We start from the raw sequence: 18,862 nt of genomic DNA, 5'->3' as shown, positions 1-18,862 counted from the left end.
CATTTGCAAGTTTTCCAACTCCTTTCAAAATGGTTGGATGAATGCCATGATCCAAAGCGTTATGAACCTGACCATCACCAGAAAATTTGTGGCAGAGTATCCTGAAGAGTTTTTTGGAGCTTTTTCAGAAACTCCTTCATTTGCCAGCCTTTTGAATACTGCTATGTACCATCCAGGGACCTATTTTTCCCCAGGAGAAATCTACCAAGTTCTGATGGAAATTTCTGAACATGTCTTTACCCAGCAGAGCCATATGACAGCATTCTTGGAAGCTATTTTACGCTGGTTAAACCCATGTGGTATTAACACTCTTTGCGAAGGATACACAGCTATGTCGTGTGAAGGATGTCATAAGGAATGGCTTGACACTTGGGAACTTGGTCCCATCATTTGCCTACCGTACGCAGTGGCAAACGACAGTACCGCTTCTCTTCTTAAACGTTGGGCTGGTGAGGCCCCCACAGTGTACTGTGACACCTGCGACTCCATGTTGACAACAAAACAGTTCCTCAACCACACTGATGTAATAGTCCTATATCTTGAACGGTCAACCAGTCAGGGGGAATTAACACATCCTGTCATTCCTAGTCCAACCCTGGAGATCCCTGGAAAAAGTGGAACCCAGTTATACCGTCTGTCCTCAGTCATTTGCCGCCAATTGTTGACTTCTCAGGTGTACCACTCTTACACATACCTGATGTGTGGACAAGTGGTATTTAGGGCGGAAGATGAACAAGTTACATTTTCAGATACAGACTGTGTGAAAGATATATGCTGTAACGGGTTTATCTACATCTACGAGAAACACACAGATGGAGAGGATGAATATAGCGTTGCGGTCAAAGCTTTAACCTATCCAGACCCAGCAAAATTATTGAAAAACATCAGAATAATGACAACTGGAACCCATCCCTAAAAAATTAAAATAAACTAAACAAAGACATGAAAAAGCAGGGGCTGCACAGTGGAACACTCTTCAGCTCAGTTAACTTACAGCAGTAAGGTCCTTGGTCCAGCCTGAGGTCCTTCTCGTTGAGGTTTGTTTTCCCTGTGTATGCGTGGGTTCTCTCCGGGTGCTCCGGCTGCCCCCCACAGTCAACTTAGATTAATTTGCCACATCTGAAGTATACAGAGGGATAAAATTAAAATAAGTTTTATAAGTGTAAACTTGTCTACGAATAACAAAATTAAAATGCATAAAAACTATTTTTATATATTAAAAAAGTGCTGATAGAAAAAAATAAAACAGTAAAAATAAATTATGCTACAAAAAATACACAAAATATAGAATCAAAACATACGAATGATAAAGAAGACAAAAAAAAAATTTAAGGAACAATTTAACCCTCCTGTCGTCCTTGGGGTCAATTTGACCCCATTCAATGTTTATCATTCAAAAAATAGTAGTTAACTTCTTTTTTTTGCTTCATATTTCATGACTTTTCCTAATTAGATGGGGACAACTGGTAAAGCATAACATTTTTGTGATGTTATTTTTTGAATGCGCTGAACACATATTACACGCATTGGTTGTCCTCTGGGGTCAATTTGACCCCAAGCTGTTTTAGCTGCTAAAACTTGTCAGTGACCTAACATGACCATACCTGCAGGTGCAGAGTTGATACATTTTAGTTGATACATTTGAACTGAGACATGTAACTCCTTTATGTACATGTATAAATATTAATGGTGGGACTTTAAATGTTTTATCAATTGAAATAGCCTTTTAATAATTAATTTCGATTTAATCGAGAACCCTATATCTAATATATATATATATATATATATATATATATATATATATATATATAAACTGAAAATTTTACAACTGTAAATTTACAGTCATATGTTTATATTTCTTTTTTTATATATATATATATTTTTTACTATTTTCTAAGGCTGCACTTTAAAAAAAATTGAAACTGTTCTAAACGAAATGTCTTTTTGTTTTACACTTGTGTAAACAAATAAATAAATCTGTCTATATCGACAAAATCAATAGTCTACTCATTTCAAAACCTTTTACTCCCAATTTCAGGAATAAATAAACATGTGGGCACAGTAACACATATATTTATTGTTTTTAATCCATTATATACGTTATTTATCCACTGTATTAGTAGAAAGTTATAATCACTTAGGTTTTGTAGAATCCCGATATTTTATTAAATTGAACTGAGACATCTGGCGATCTGTGTGACCTTCTGAACTCACACCTGCCAAAGTAGAACTGATTTTTCCCACCTTGTGAAGGGCGGGTTATTCCTACAACGCCATTGGTAGTTCATGCCAAATCAGGGAGGAGCAAACATAAGCTTGCACTACAGTCCTCTATCCAAATCATTCCTCATTGTGCTCTGAGTATACTGCAATCTGCACACTCTCTCTTTGAAAATGTCTTCTGGAAAAAGGTTTACTGTCAAAGAGGTTTTGGAGCAGCTCTTTGACAGTGAAAGTGACTTAGAGGAGACTGTCTCTGAGACTGAGGATTTTGTTGAGGAGGACCCTGATTTTGAGGAATTCTCATCTGATGAGAATGAGAGTGTTGACCCTCCTTTTGTCCCTCAACCACCAGCAGATACAATTTCTTCCAAAAATGGAAAAATAATATGGTCCCTTTCCCCACTGAAACAGCAGGGTAGACATAGCGCAAGTAATATAATCAAAATGGTTCCAGGACCCACCAGATATGCAGTCACCAATGTTGATGACATCAAGTCATCATTCGAGCTCCTCATAATGCCATCAATCAAAAATATTGTGCTTGGGATGACAAATTTAGAGGGAAAGCATGTTTATGGGGACAGTTGGAAAGACTTGGATGTAGTTGACTTGGAAGCCTACATTGGCTTGCTAATTTTGGCAGGAGTTTATAAGTCAAAAGGTAAAGCAACAGCAAGTCTTTGGAATGCTGAGACTGGAAGGGCAATATTTCCAGCCACCATGTCTCTGAAGGCATTCCACATTTTGTCTCGTGTCATACGCTTTGATGACAAACAAACAAGGCGGGGCCGTCGAGAACGTGACAAACTTGCTTTATAATCCAGGCGCTCACGTGACTGTCGATGAGTGCCTGGTTGCGTTTCGTGGGCGCTGCCCATTCAGACAGTATATGCCTAGCAAACCTGCTAAATATGGCATCAAAATATGGGCAGCATGTGATGCACAGTCCAGCTTTGCCTGGAACATGCAGGTGTACACGGGCAAATCTCCTGGCGAAGCACCAGAAAAAAATCAGGGCACAAGGGTTGTGCTTGATATGGCTGAAGGACTGCATGGGCATAATATTACATGTGATAATTTTTTCACGTCTTACGCCCTGGGTGAGTAACTGCTCAAAAGGCAGGTTACGATGTTGGGGACAGTGAGAAAGAACAAGCCAGAGCTTCCCTCTGAACTCCTTGCTGTCAAGAGCAGGAAGGTAACATCTTCCATGTTTGCCTTCCCTGAGAAAGCAACTCTGGTCTCCTACTGTCTCAAGAAAGGGAAAAATGTCCTGCTGCTCAGCACCATGCACAAAGATGCTGCCCTGAGCAGCAGAGAAGACAAAAAGCCACAAATGGTGCTGGACTACAAAGAAACAAAGGGAGGGGTGGACAATCTAGACAAGGTCACAGCCACATACAGCTGTCGACGCATGACTGCCCGTTGGCCCCTTGTCATCTTCTTCCACATCATTGATGTGAGTGCATATAATGCGTTCGTGATTTGGTGTGAGATAAACAAAGACTGGAATAGGGGAAAACTCAGCCGAAGGAGGCTTTTCCTGGAGGAGCTTGGCAATGCACTGGTCAGGCCTCAAATTGAGAGAAGACAGAGCTTTCCAAGAGCATCACCAGTTGCTGCAGCTATTGTGAGGGACATACAGAGGGAGAAAAACACCCCAACTCCTCCAGTGGCACAAACTGCAGGCAAGAAACGTGGCAGGTGTCAGGTCTGTCCCACCCGAAACGACTGCAAGACCAGCATGACCTGTTCAAAATGCGAAAACTATGTCTGCAAGGAGCATGCACACACACTCTGCACATCCTGTGTACAGTAGTGCAGACTAAAAGCTTGGCTACTGTGGCATGAACTGTTCCACGTTTTAGCTACTGACATTATCACACTGTTCAAAATGGGTGGATTTTCATGTTGTTTCTCTCTAAAAACTGTTCCATGTTCTAACTACTACGTGACATGTTCTCATTATCCATTTTCTGTCACACAAATGAAAAAAAAAATACAGAAAAAACAACCAAAAAAATCATAAAAAAACAAAAACAAACAAAAAAAACTCTATAACTCTGCCACTGCCGGTCCCAAGCCCGGATAACAAAAGAGGAGGGGTGAGTAAGATCCTACAGTAACTAGCAACAAATATATTACAACAAAATAGATAAAAATAAGTAAATAAATATGTTTATGAGAGGAAAGGGGGAGTCACCAACATTAATCAATATGGTTCATTTGGTGAGAGTCATGAATGTGCTCAAAACCTGTAAATTTAAGAAGATTTGTATAAAAAAATCAAAATAAAATCATTTTCATTTAAAGGTTTAGCCTGATGGTGGCGCTAGAGGGAAGGTCAACTCACTGATTTTCAAGGGGTTATTTATGTATTCAACAAATAAACAAAGTGCCTGTCACAAAAACTTGGTCAACAATATTCTGTAAATCATTTTCTGGAGGTAAATATCGCTGGGGTCAAATTGACCCCAAGGACCAAATTTGTTACTATATTTGAGAACGAGGAGGGTTAAAAAAAATTCCAAAAAGTTAAAGTTAAAAAACAAACCACTGGTCTTTGTTTTCCAAGTTTGAAGACGTTTCGCTTCCTATCCAGGAAGCTCTCTCAATTCAAATTGTCAGGAATAGCGTTGAGTTCCAGGCTTTTGTACAGTAACCCAACAAAAGCCTTGTTATGGCTTAGCACATTGACAGTGGAAAACCAGCTCCACCCCTTAATAAAGGAAGTTGTTATTGGCCTGCAATACCCGATACTGGCCCATTCCTCTGAAAACCTCTAAAAACAATACAAAAGTTAACTGGGCAGTATTAGCAGTTGGAATCCCAGGACAGTTTCCAAACCAGGACGGGCTTTGAGGTTTCACATTGCCTGTATTAGTTTTTTAAGACTGGATGTAAATATAAAGCTTTCATGAAGTATTAGGCAAAAAATGCCAGAAAATGAAATGTATTATGTCTCACCTGAATGTTTTGACATTATAAGTTAATGACGATATTAGTCATTCACAGTTTCACCACAGTTTGAAGAACAATATTTAAATGTTGCAATGACTCAATAGAGAACTTTCACTTTTCTTTGTAGAAAGAAGAGACATAGATTCTCCAGAGACTGGCTTTTCCTGTAAACATAATTCATGGGCATGTAACTCCTTTATGTACATGTATAAATATTAATGGTGGGACTTTAAATGTTTTATCAATTGAAATAGCCTTTTAATAATTAATTTCGATTTAATCGAGAACCCTATATCTAAATATATATATATATATATATATATATATATATATATATATAATATATATATATATATATATATATATATATATATATATATATATAAACTGAAAATTTTACAACTGTAAATTTACAGTCATATGTTTATATTTCTTTTTTTATATATATATATATTTTTTACTATTTTCTAAGGCTGCACTTTAAAAAAAATTGAAACTGTTCTAAACGAAATGTCTTTTTGTTTTACACTTGTGTAAATAAATAAATAAATCTGTCTATATCGACAAAATCAATAGTCTACTCATTTCAAAACCTTTTACTCCCAATTTCAGGAATAAATAAACATGTGGGCACAGTAACACATATATTTATTGTTTTTAATCCATTATATACGTTATTTATCCACTGTATTAGTAGAAAGTTATAATCACTTAGGTTTTGTAGAATCCCGATATTTTATTAAATGCTTTTGAAACACTAACTCTATTGAAGTGTGAACACTATGTTGAGCAAGTTTAACAGAAGATTATGAATATATCAAGTAAGTAGAATTGGGAGTCTTAGTTAAATAATAGGTCTTTCAAATCGACAGTAGAAATGAATGATTATTAGTTGATTGATTATAACTGTAATTTGCTTTTTCATCAGGGTTCTTAGCTTTTCACATAAAGGTTGGGCTCCTAGACCGGCTGTTAAAATCCAGTTCCCTTCACCAATTTAGTAATATAGACTATGTGTTAGACTTAGTGATAAATCGTTCATTGCATAAAATAACCGCAGAAGACCACTGGTTAAAATACAGTGCTACCTTTGTTAGCTAATCAGTAACACAGGATTATTGTATCTAATAATCACACAAAGACTAAACACTACTCAAAATAAGCAGGGGTGAAAAAAATGTATTAAAATTTATTACACAAGTAAAAATATAAATCCTACTGTTTCAAAACACATTTGTAGAAGTTAGAGTATCAACTTAAGCTTTTGACTCACATAAAAGTGTAAAAGTACCACTTTTAAAACTATTTAAAGTATAAAAGTAAAGATAATGCAGAAACATTTTTAAGGACAGATGCTTTAAACTGTTCACTGTATTAAAGGAACTAGGGCTGCAACTAAATTAATCAATAAAAAAATAAATTAATCTGTTAGTTATATTTTTCATTACCATAGGGCCAGCAATTGGGTAGCTTGAAGGTAATGATGCTAGGTCCAACTGTAGCAGCCTGACTCTTTAAACACGGAAAAAAAGATGAATTGAGCGGATAGTAACACACAGCATGGGTGGTTCAGTGAGGCGCAGCTAGCATTAGCATCAGTTTAGAACTTTTACTGAAAAAAACATCAGTCAGTTTCAGATGAAACACAACCAACACATGTAAAACTACCTATTCTACCTATCTTTCACCCAAGCAGAGGATTTATGAAGCATCAGCTGAAAGGAAATTATATTTACATGTTGGCTCATAGGAATGTAGGGGACGTGGGTTTGGATCTGTTCTGGAGTCCGACTCAGTTTGGTTGATTGGGTTCCATGGAAATGCAGTCTGCTCCTCCAACAGGCAACTCTAGAAGATATTTGAGTTACTCTTTTGCAAATAACAGAATGAAAGTTTGCAAGACTGCCTTTTATGATTTACATTAACCTTAGCCAGGAGACCCTCTTAAAGTAGAGGGTAGCTTGTAGCATTTGCTCAGACTGCGGAAGCACAGCAGCCGAACCAATGGGTCATGGTCTGGCGGTTTCACAGTTCCAGGCAGCGGCTCGAGTGGTATGGCTTGACAGCCTATAGCGGCTCTCAGGCGAACACCATTTGGGCCCGTTTCTTCTGCATCAGCAGGTTCCCCAAAAACTGCCTTCAACCTGGTTTGAAACACAGGAAAAACAAGAGACTAGGTTCAGCTCTTTGTGAATCGTAGGCAGGGTGCAATCTGATTCGGCCAGCGAACACAGACTCTTCTCTGGAGGGGTTTTGGTGGCTACAACGTAGCCACAGCTGAAAACCGTCTTGTGTCTCCCATTTCAAAGCTAAAGGCGAGGAGAAGTTGAATGGAGTCATCTACTTAGGTAAACTCTGTTGCAGGGATTGCGCCTGCTTTCATCATAAACATTTCATACTCAACAGTACATGAACATTAAATATACCCCAATTTCCCAAAAGGTCCTGCAGCATATCTAGAGTAGCAGCAGCGGAGCATTTTGACGAATCTGAGCAGCAGAAGCAGCTCCTCATGAGCTGCAGAGCTTCTGAGGCGCAGTCTGCGCTTCACAAGCAGCAGATGCCGGAGTTGGAGAAATTGAATTTTTGCTGTTTGACGCAGCACATCAACCAATCAGAGAAGCTGATCTGAGGCTGGCAGGGAGACAGACACAGCACTGCTGATGCAGAGCACTATGATCACTCCTCTGAAACAGTTTATTAATGCCTTAATTAACTTAAAATGTGGAAACTTGCCGGCAAAATATGTTTGTGTTTATTATCCTGGTCTGTGTGGCCCCAACAGCAAAATAATAATTTAAGGCAGGATCGTAACATTGACAAAGTGACTGCACAGACAATGTTTTAGGTGAACCTTCTCAATTAAAAACTGCTTTTTACCCACTGATCAAAGCAAATATAGCAAAGCCGCTCTCTGCCATGAGGCTGATGATGTTTCACGAGCACATGTACAGAGTACAGAGACTTTAAAACATGCCTTTAGCTGACAGAGTAACAGATTTAGAGCAGTAATTATATCAAAATTTTAAGAAATAGATATCTAAACATTTAGCATTTAAGATTTAAAAAATTTGTTTTTCGTCTGTCAATATGTTCTATCCAGAACTCCTTGTGGAAAAGTTTTACTCTAACCTGAAAAAAGATCTTAAAAATTGTAAAAGAAAATCTTCTTTAAGGAACCTTTTGCTACTGTATTTATTTATTTTGGTTTGGTCATTTTTCATCCCTTATACTGAAGGCCTTGATGACTGCACACATTTAAACTTTGTTTACAGGAGCAGGGAGGCTACAAAGTTTGGAAGCTGGCTCTTGAGAGCTGAAGTTAACTACCCACATGATTGAATATCCCATGGAAATCATTTTGTAAGTGTTTAGAACACTTATATCTAACAGAAGTGTAATAAAATATGAACAAAAAAATATAATCTGCAATATGAAATGATAAAGTCACAGGCTGAGTTGCTTTTATTTATTCAGGGTGACCTCACGATTTTAGCCAATCAGACATTCAGTAGTTTTTATTGGTTCAGTGATAAACACCATACTTGTTTAGTATAGTATAGAGGTCAATTCAACAATAGTATAGTTGAATTGACCTCATAAGAAATAGAATTTTAACTAGAAAAAGCTGTTTCGGAGAAACAGCAAGTGGGAATGCTTTTGCTGAATGAAAAAAGCTGAAATTACCTGAAGAACATATAAAAAATGTAATAGGAAGTCATCAGAAACTTCAAACTGCAGAAAACAATTGAATCATCTGAAGATGTTGTAGGGTAGAATCATTTGGCAGTAAAATGGCAGAAACAGACTCATCTCAAAAGCTGCACAGCCAAACTATACATGATATCAAAAAATGTCTTGAATGTGGGCGCTAGAAGGGTTTTAATATAATGTCTCCCAAGTTTCTAGAAAAATGTATAAAGAAATTTTGAAGGGGGCCACCTACTGCCCAGAAACATGTCAGGTGTGTTATGAATTAGCAGCAAACAGAAAAGCTTAATTCCTGTCCAGAAACAGAGCAGAATGAAGCCAAAGTTCACAGCATAGGCTGAAAAGTATTAAATTAGCTGAATCAGAAAAAAAAATACTAAGAAAAACTTGAATCTTATCTGGTTGAAGAAAAAATAGTTGCTTAAAGATGGGAAGTAAAATGTTGAGGAAGATGGTATTGAATAAGTATCTAAATTTTGAAATCATATGTAGAAATGTCAAGACTTGGCAAAACAATTTGAAATTATTTAAAATGTGTCGGTTGATCAGCATAAAGAAAACAGTGTCATCCTTAGAGGATTGAAAATCTACAAACCTATGTGTAAGACTGACCATGAGAAGCAGAGGAAGGACAGAGAGAGAAACCTATAGAAAGAGAGCTAATACCTAATACTTAAGGAGCTGAATTTATCAAAATAACTAACCTGCATGTTACGAGCCGCTGTGGTGATGAAAGCACCGTTGGCAGGCTTAGGCTGCATGTTACGAGGTTACCAGATGCTTTATTACAGTGTAAATCTTAGAACCTGATTAAGAAATATGCACTGAGGTGTGTGGTCAACGGGTCTTGGTAGAGTAATTTGAAGAAATTGGTTGAGTTTGGGTTTGGGTCATAACTACGAGCCATACGGCACATTGAATGAGTGTGTGTAAGGAAGAGGCTTTTATTTTGTAGAGTTCCTTTAGTCTTATTTCGAAAGTCTATCACGGATGTGTGTCAAGGGAAGGGTCATGCCCAGCAGTGATATAGAATCCATTTCTAAATATGAAATCACTGGTTTTCCATGTTATTGGGTGAATAGATGCTGCATTAGAGCATAAATGGGAGACTTTTATTGTGAAATTTGCTCCGGGGTATGTTTTGAAAAGGTCCCTAGAGTCTAATAGAAAGAAGCTGGTAGAGTTTGGGTCATAATGCTGAGCCATTTGCATCAATTAATACACGAGTATAATATAGAGACTTTTATTGTGTAGGGTCACTGGAGTCTTATTTTGAAAGTCTAGCAGGGTTTTTTTGTTGAGAAAAGGGTCAGACCCAGCAGTGATACTTGATGACTTTCCAATTGTTAAATCACTCTTTTCCCATGTTATTAGGGCAGTAGATGAAGTGGCAATGGGAGGCTTTTATTTTGAAATTTGCTGTGGGGTGTGTTTTGAAACCCCCCCTAGAGTCTAATTTTAAAAAAGTGGTTGAGCTTGGGTCATAATGTTGAGCCATATGCTGGGAAAAAAAATATGAGTTTAATGTAGGGGCTTTTATTTTGTAGGGTCCCCGGAGTATTATTTTAAAAGTCTATCAGGGTTGCGTGTGAAGGGAAGGGTCATGGCCAGTAGTCATATTGTATCCATTTCCAAATGTTAAATCAGTGTTGTCTCCCTCTATTAGATTAAAATGTGATGTTTAAAGTGGCAGAGGTAAAATCCCTTTGAAGTTCGGTTACCTTGACAACGCTTGACGAGCCTGTCAGTGACAGAGAGCAAAGCTCAGCAGTATTGTTCCTTTCCTCTCAGGCTTTTTTGAATGGGAAAATCAGCTCAGAACAAACGAGTACTGAAGACAAACCGTAAATGGTATCTAAAAAATTCTTTCAGTCTAAGCGAAGGCTATTCTTTGTCTCCGATTTGGGTAACTTTCATGGCTGTAGCTCATTCACAACCTAAATGGGAAGGAGAAATATAAAGGTTTATCACTCCTGCTGGTCTCATTAAATAACATGCAGCTCCATGGTAGAGCAGAGCTCTCAAAAGCAAAACTTCCCCTCCGAACAAACGAGAGTTGAGGCAAAATCGTAAAAGGTATTAAAAAAATTCTTTCACTGTTGGCGTCAGCCATCCTTTGGTTTCGACTGTGCTAACTTTCATGTTTCTACTAAAAACTATTTGGCCGATGTAAAAATTTTTTTTTTCTGAGTATATATATTTTTCTCAGAATCAACGTTTTCCTATGCCCGAACAGGTCAGCTAAACAGCTAAACCATAAATGATATTGAAAAAAATTCCTTCAATGTGAGTGCTAGAAGGGTCTGAAGATGTTCTATACCAAGTTTCATGTTTGTACATCAAACAGTTTAGAAATGGGAGCGATACAAAAATATGTATCGTTTTGGATTTTGTCTGTGATTTTTGGAAAGTCTCTCATTGGATTTCTATTGGGGAAGTGTGGACTTCTTCGCGGTCTGGGCCAAACTGACGGAAAACTGTAAATGCCACACAAATTAGGGTTATTTCCTGAATCCTGACAAAAATACCTACGTTTTGATGTAAAATTTATTTCAATTGAGTGAAAAATAAGGGAGTGAGAAGAATTTGTTTGGAAAAACCAGAACAGCTCAAAAGCTAGAGCACGCACTCTAGCAGTTGAAGAATTCCGTCCATAGATTTCCATTATAAATTTGAAAATCTTTAAAATTTCTTTTAAAGTTTGAAGCTGCACTGAAGCAAAACTGTAAAAGTTAGCAAAAAGCCGAGTTAAACAGTAATAGCAGAAAGATACGGAAACATTTAAAAAGTTGAATGGTGTTTCTAGCTGAAAGTATGCTGAAGTTGTTAAAGGTCAAAGAAGAAAAAAAAAAAAAAACGCAGAAAAAGCTGAATATCGCAAAAACTACAAAAATATCTTTACCCATAGACATAGCAGGATTCTCCTGAACAAGCTGAACGTTTTGATACCAAAATTGTTGTTTTTAATCGGTTGAAAACTGCCGGACTAGTTAGAGTCAGAAAAATAAAAAGTGAACAACAATAAGTGGGAATGCATAAGCATGATCAAGATGTTAATTATAATCTAATAAAGGGGAAATGGATAGGAAATATCGTTAATCTCACAATCAGATCCATAATTTGCAATGTATTCAAGCCCCCCTAACTTTATCCATGTCACTAGCAGTCCTTTTTTTTTTTTATAAACTGTGCTCCAATTGGACAGATTATATTCTTTCTCCAGATCTTCCCTTTGTTCTGTTGTAGCTTTTACATCATATCATTGTCAGTATGTTTATGTAATTAGCCAGATATTCCAGATTTGGAAAGAAAGGACTAGAAAGTAAAGATATTTCTGTTTAATTTCAGGGGTAAGAGTAAAAAAGTCCTTAGAACAATAAATACCCCAATAAGGTACAGATATAAGAAAAAAAAGCCACTTAACTGCAGTAAGTTTTTATACTTATTTTCTTGACAGACAGATAACACTTTCTTACTACATGCCTTATTATACATAATACACAATTTAATCACCAACTCAGCCAGATTACAGCACATTTATAATCTTGCAGCAACATTCCATTAATATTATTTAATCTCTTGCAGTTCTATGTAGATTATTTCTTTACACAGAGAACGACTAATCTGAATGCTGGATTTTATTCAGCAGATGATTATTCAATCACAAGTGAGGACTATTATTTATCGGAATATGTAGTGAATCCTCAAAATGAAATAAAAGAACATTCAATATATTGCAAATGTAATTCAAGCAATAGACCACTTTAAATTCCACATCTTTCTCCCTAGGACACATGCACTATACAAATAGAAACAGTAAAACACTTATGTAGACATTTGATACAACATGATGTTCAATAAAAACTTTTAAAACTCTCCTAACACGTGTTCTTCAATTCGCCAACATACATGACATGAAGAGCAAGAAGGCATCTTAAGTTATAAGATAAGTGAGGTTAGAATTGGAACATTTGGGCAAGTAAATCAATGAAAGCTTGGTTAAAATGGTTCAAGGTTCTGATGAGTTTTGACATCCTTTTTTTCTTGAACCTGATAACAGTAAAACTGCCTCTGTGGACATTTTCTAATAAGCTCTTAATTCCTGGGACTCAGCAGCAGAAGAGGCGATAAGCTGCTTAAGAGATGAGACCTCTGACCATCCCCATTTGCAACATGTTGTAAAATCATGGTGGGTGGGAGTGCAGGTGTCCAGTGTCCAGATTCCCGACCCTGGGCCAGTTAATGCACGCCTTATCTTTAAATTTCTGCCCATCCTTCTATCAAGCTACTAATGAATAAAATCAACTAGTACTACAATGAAAAATCAACAAATGAAGGATAAGTTTTTGATTCAAGTGCTACCATAATCTCCCAGCTCCTTAGAACTCTTCAGTACTGGTTTTGGAATGTATCATAAACTTCTAGGGAATTTGTTGTAAATTAAGCAATAAAACTTTGATATTTGCTATTTTCAAACTGCAGCAAAAACTGAAAAACAAACCTGAGTTTACATTTAGATACTATATGCCTGCTTGTGTTAAATGGGGCATTTCAAAACTCCTCATGTAATTACATAATGTTTTTTATCATTTTCTTTTTTGGAAATGGGAAGCCATTTTTCCTCCTTATCTTGGACATTGACTTATAATCTGTTTATTGTGTTGCATTTTTAACAAATGAATCATATTTCCTCGTCTGAAATGTGAGATGTGTGGCCTATTTTAGTTTTTTATCCTTTTTCATTTGCATTATTAAATGTGTGTAATTGTATATTGTCTACTTGACTGTTTGCCTTTTTAAAGGCTCTGTGTCTATTCTATACTATTAACACCCGTCAACAGGAATATTAAAGAATCTAACATACTTTTTATCTCCAAATGTAAGCATTTTACCAGGATTTCTAGTTAGTTTTCAAAGGATCCAGACCTTGAGAGCACTTTTCAGATGTGTCTCTGCTATAACACAACCCAATAAAATCAACAATTTGGTCCCTTTATAGACTATGAAGAACTTGACTTCAGCTGAGGAGGAAAAAATCCATTTGAATCAGTTGTGTACAACTGAAAGTTGTAGGATAATGGTCCTCCAGGAGTTTGACACCCCTTCTGTAAGCATTTCCAAGTATGTGGAAAAGAAACAGTATAAATGGTCAAGTGAAGTAGAATATAGTAGGTTTCCATTTGTCTAAAGGAATGTTTTTTTTTGGGAGATTCTGTATTAAAAGCATAACATTTAATGAAAAAAGCTGAAAATTGAGAGCAAAACTTTTCTTCCATAATATAGGAATGACAAAAACTGGAACAAAACCTAAAGTATCAAAGAATAATGTTACTTATTGTTTACATTTGGAATTAAAAATGATCATTTTTTTCAATATTGGTGAATTACTCTGTTTCTTATTGTGCTTATTCTATCAAGCACAATAAGAACTATCATTTTCATCAATCATATTTCCTGAATAATTTAGAACAAATCAGTCACTAATTTGGTTTTCTTCTGTCTGAAACGATTCTCTCCTCATTTGTCTTCCTGCAGGATCATATGGTTGCTTTGCAGCTGGCTTCAGACCAGAACCATAAGAACCACAATACCACAGATGAATTTAATCCAAGACACACAGAACATTAAATGTTTTTATTTCAGGTAATGGTAAGTGGAATAACTGAACATGAAGTATCTCCTAATCTCTGTCAAAGGGTCTACAGTATACTTTCAAAGCACCTTTGGAAAAATAAAACCTCAAGTCTGCTTGGAAATGATCTGATTTTCTCTGCACACCTTCTTTTGGACATTTTCTCCAATTCTTCTTTATAAAGCTGACAAGGGCAACCAAAATGTACTGATGAAAACGATGCTCAGATCTCTAGAGGTCCTTCATTAAGCTCAGGTTCAGGATGTGGCTGCTGAGTCAACCCCTATCAGTTTCATTTCAAAAAAGATACTTCTGTGTATTGTTCTTTTTTTACTTTTTGTGATCAGTTATCACACATTTTATAACAAATATTAGTTTTTCAAAGGGTCAATTTGAAAAGAAGTATTTTTATATATCAGGTTAGTATGACTTCATCCAGAATTATATGTCAGTCTAGGGTAGAAGGGGTTTGGTTACATCAACAGAGGTCACTGAGCAGGAGTCGGGGAGGAGCCCACACAAGTCATCAGTTTATAACTGTAAACATTGAGACAGATAGGATAAAAAATATTATTACTTCTAATGGAAATTTAGAAATGCTAGCTACCGTTTGCATGAACCTTTTGGATGTGAAAGGCAGTCTGAGAGAACCAAAATATGGACAGAAGAGCAGATGAATCCCATGCATAAAATTCTTACTCTAAGATTTAAACCCAGGACAAACTTGCAGCAAGAAATGGTTTTAAAACTCTCCCCACTATTATAGGGATTAGGATTTTCATAATTCTGTAAAAAGAAAGACGGAACAACAAAATCTTGGGAATTTGTGTTTCCTTTTTTTTAAGGGTTTCTCTTGTATATTTACTGTAATAGAGAAAGGCTGAAACTCAGAATACAGAGGGGCACATTTGAAAAAAGAAATCCTCTTAACTAAACTGTAAAATCCAGTATGACTGTCAACATTTAAATATTGTAATTGCTGCATTGACAAAATGTACATTTGCGCTTATTGGTTTATATTACAAATAAATCAGTCATCAACCTCAGTAGGTTGCTGCATAATATCTGCAATACTGATTAAATTGTTAGAGTTTTAATGAACCAGTTAATGAAAAGTACTGTCATTGTTAATAGTAAATGGAATGAGCACAGAAATTAGTACAAATATGGTGTGATTTTATTTCCACAATTAAGTTCTGGTTCCTCAAGTTAACCGAAAGCAGTAAAATAGCTACCAGTTTTTTATCAGGTATTCTTTTGCCTGCTTGGTTTAATAATGAAGATAGATGAAGCATTCTGCACCTTCTGTTAAGAGAAGTTTCTGATTGAGTTTATCCTTTTGTCTGTGTTCTTTACCACAGACTCACAGTTTAGATGTAAATTTGCTCCCTATTTACCTTCTACATAGTTGATAACCACCATTGAGAGGTAAACAATAAAATATGCACCAGTCAGAGCATTTAACTATTTTAAATCATTCCAAATTTCAGGGTTTCTACACTGAAAAAATAATGCAACCGCTTTTGGTATTTACTCAATCATATTTAGTTACTTTAACACAATTGTTTCATGTTAGTAGAGCAGGACATAAAACAATTGTGTTAAAGTAACTAAATATAGTTAAGTAAATGCCAAAAGTGGTTATATTTTTTTTTTTTTTTTGAGTGTATTTCCTTTATGTGTGGTGCCTCTATAAGTGTTTGGATATAATTAGCTTGCAAAATAATGATTACATCACCATGTATGATGATATGTGATATGTCTGAGAAATAGAATAGAAAAAATGTCACCTTAAAAGACATCATTAGGAATTCAAGTCATTTACTTTAGCATTTCCTGCACTAGATCACAAAAAATTAATTCTCAAGCTCTAAAAACTGGAGGCTGAGGGATTGCTGCAAAGAGCTGTCATAACATGCTCATCCAGGAGGGAATTGTGCAAGTCAATGACTCAACACAATCTGCTGAGTTTCCTCATACAGGAAACATTATAACCAATTTGACTGGATTTAAGCTTTATGCTTAAATCCAGTCAAATTGTTTGTAAATAACTACTATCACTTAAAGCCTTTGCTTAATATATTTGATTTGTTTTGAAAGATATAGGCTGATATTTTTAGGAAGAAATATCTCAGATAACGTTGCAGATTTTCTGAAAAAAAGTTCAGATTACTTGTGTATGGACTTTAATAGAAAGTAGGATGCTCCAGGCCTTAATTGGAAGACTTAGACCATGATCTGATATTTTGCTCACTTCTGTAAATTAACTATTTTACCTTTTACTAAGTTAGAAATAATTGCTGAGGTTGCTGTTCAAATATGAAACTCAAAATCTGTAATAAAGTCTATATGAGGTAAGTCTAGAACTCATGAGATCATGGAGTGTTTTGGTACCTTGAAGATCAGTTAACAGTTATAAGTTTCTTTATCGGGACCAAGAGATAATAAAATATAACGACCAGTCAGAGACTCGGCAGTCAGACTCTTTATTCTGAGTCTATTAGAAGTTTTTACATAATTTATGTGATTAAAATCCAATAATCTATCTGAGAGTTAGACTTATGGCTAACAGATTATAAAAGATTTGTAAAAGTAGGGTAAAACTAAATCCTCATTTCTGAGAGACTATACTCACCCAAGAAACTTCATTGTTGCTATTTTTGTTACTGTTAACATCCTCTCCTATATACTGTTTCCACCTAAAATATCAGACGGTGATATTTTCATTGAAGAGTGTAAAAATTTGTCTTTTCATTTAGTTAATACCCCAGAATGTCCCCAAGTCTCTTTTTAGTTGCACAATAAAAAAAGAAAACTGTTTACATCAATGTATATCTTTCCAGTAGATCATCCCTGCAAGTTTGCGGAGGAACCGATGCTTCAATGGGTCATTATTCTAAAGGGCAGCCTAGTCTATCACAGGCCCTTACACAGACACGCACGGCAAACAACCAAGCATTCAAATTGACACTCAAATGCTAATTGAAAAGGTCACATAGTCTAACCTCTGCTCTTTGTACTGTGGACGGGAGGAGGTGAGGGTTAGACACTAGACAACCTGTTGTAATCACCCTTTGCCTTTTACCCATAAAGCATTCATATTAACAATATGGTAAAGAATGAGACTAGAGTTTGAGGTAGGTTGTCAGATAGGATGTTACTTTTCTATGTTAAATCAGACAAAATCTTTTTTTGGTCTTTTGAGTCACAAAGATAATTTATTTTGATAAATGCCAGAGAATTTGGCAACAGTATTTATTGATATAATTCTTTTAACATTTTTATAATTCAGGTTAAATACAGCTAATTACTAATTAGTTGCCTTTAAGCTGTCTGACTTCTTAACTTATAGAGCAATATTTTGCTTGAATTTTAGCTCATTCCTCCACATAGAACTAGTCTAATTGAGTTACGTTTGTAGGCCAATTTCCTAAATCAGATAATCATGTCCCTGAAATGTTCAGTTTGTGTGAAAGTATTTGATATCGAATCAATTGATGTGCTCCGAGTTGTTTTTGATTCAATCGAAAATACCTTTATGTCTTAAACGGTAGCACCAGTCCCTCTTGCAGCATCCTGCTGCCACCCGAGAGAAAAGCTTGATGAAAATGGCTAAATAAAAAAATAAAAACTCCCTAAAATTCATAACACATCTCCATTACTAGCTGACATATTAGTGTATGAAAAACATGCCTGACAGAAATACAGTACATTCATTAACACTTTTCTACATTACTGATCAGTGGTCAGTGCTAACTTCCTGTTTATTACAGCAATACATGAAGATGTGATGTGGATAAGGATGTATGGTGACATCACGCTGTACAGTGCTTGGTTAATTTGTTTTTAAACACCACAATTTTGCTTTTTCTTATTTTCAAAACTTTTAAAAGTTTGCTTAAAACTGAAATTACGGTTGGATGGAAATGCAACTATTAACATTTCTCTATATCCTTAAAACTACAATTTTCAAATAGTGCTTTTGCCTAAGGTGCTTTTGAAATAATGACTTCTTCCTCTCTGTGTGGCTTTTCAGCCCATGTGGACTGAGGACTTGTTTCACTTCGTATAATGATATGGTCTTACCAACTTCTGCCAGAAGCTTCATAAGGTTTCCTGCTTTTGCTCTTGCTCTCTGTGCATCCTGCCACATCTGTCTCTGGAGCACAAAACCCAATCTCTAGCTCTCCCCATATCTAGAAATTCTAACACAGAATATATTAGGACTAGCTAGATTATTTAGATAACCATGTCATCTGACTTCTACTTTGGATTATCTGGTTAATAGCTGAAGTAGACTACAAGCTTCTACAACCTAGTATTTCTAGTATAAAA

At 35.9% G+C, this 18,862-nt stretch overlaps 1 long non-coding RNA gene across 1 annotated transcript; it reads right to left on the bottom strand.

The window, feature by feature from the left end:
• Nucleotides 1–910: 910 nt before the first annotated feature.
• Nucleotides 911–7,322, bottom strand: LOC119777030. Its single transcript, XR_005279864.1, has 3 exons — nucleotides 7,111–7,322; nucleotides 6,921–7,032; nucleotides 911–1,119 (listed from the first exon to the last, which is right to left on the bottom strand). It is a non-coding gene; the product is annotated as an uncharacterized LOC119777030 (long non-coding RNA).
• Nucleotides 7,323–18,862: the final 11,540 nt, after the last annotated feature.

This window comes from Cyprinodon tularosa, unplaced genomic scaffold (assembly GCF_016077235.1).
Source record: "Cyprinodon tularosa strain WSP-4 unplaced genomic scaffold, ASM1607723v1 ctg98, whole genome shotgun sequence".
NCBI classification, from domain to species: domain Eukaryota; kingdom Metazoa; phylum Chordata; class Actinopteri; order Cyprinodontiformes; family Cyprinodontidae; genus Cyprinodon; species Cyprinodon tularosa.
This window is presented reverse-complemented; position numbering and strand designations above follow the sequence as displayed.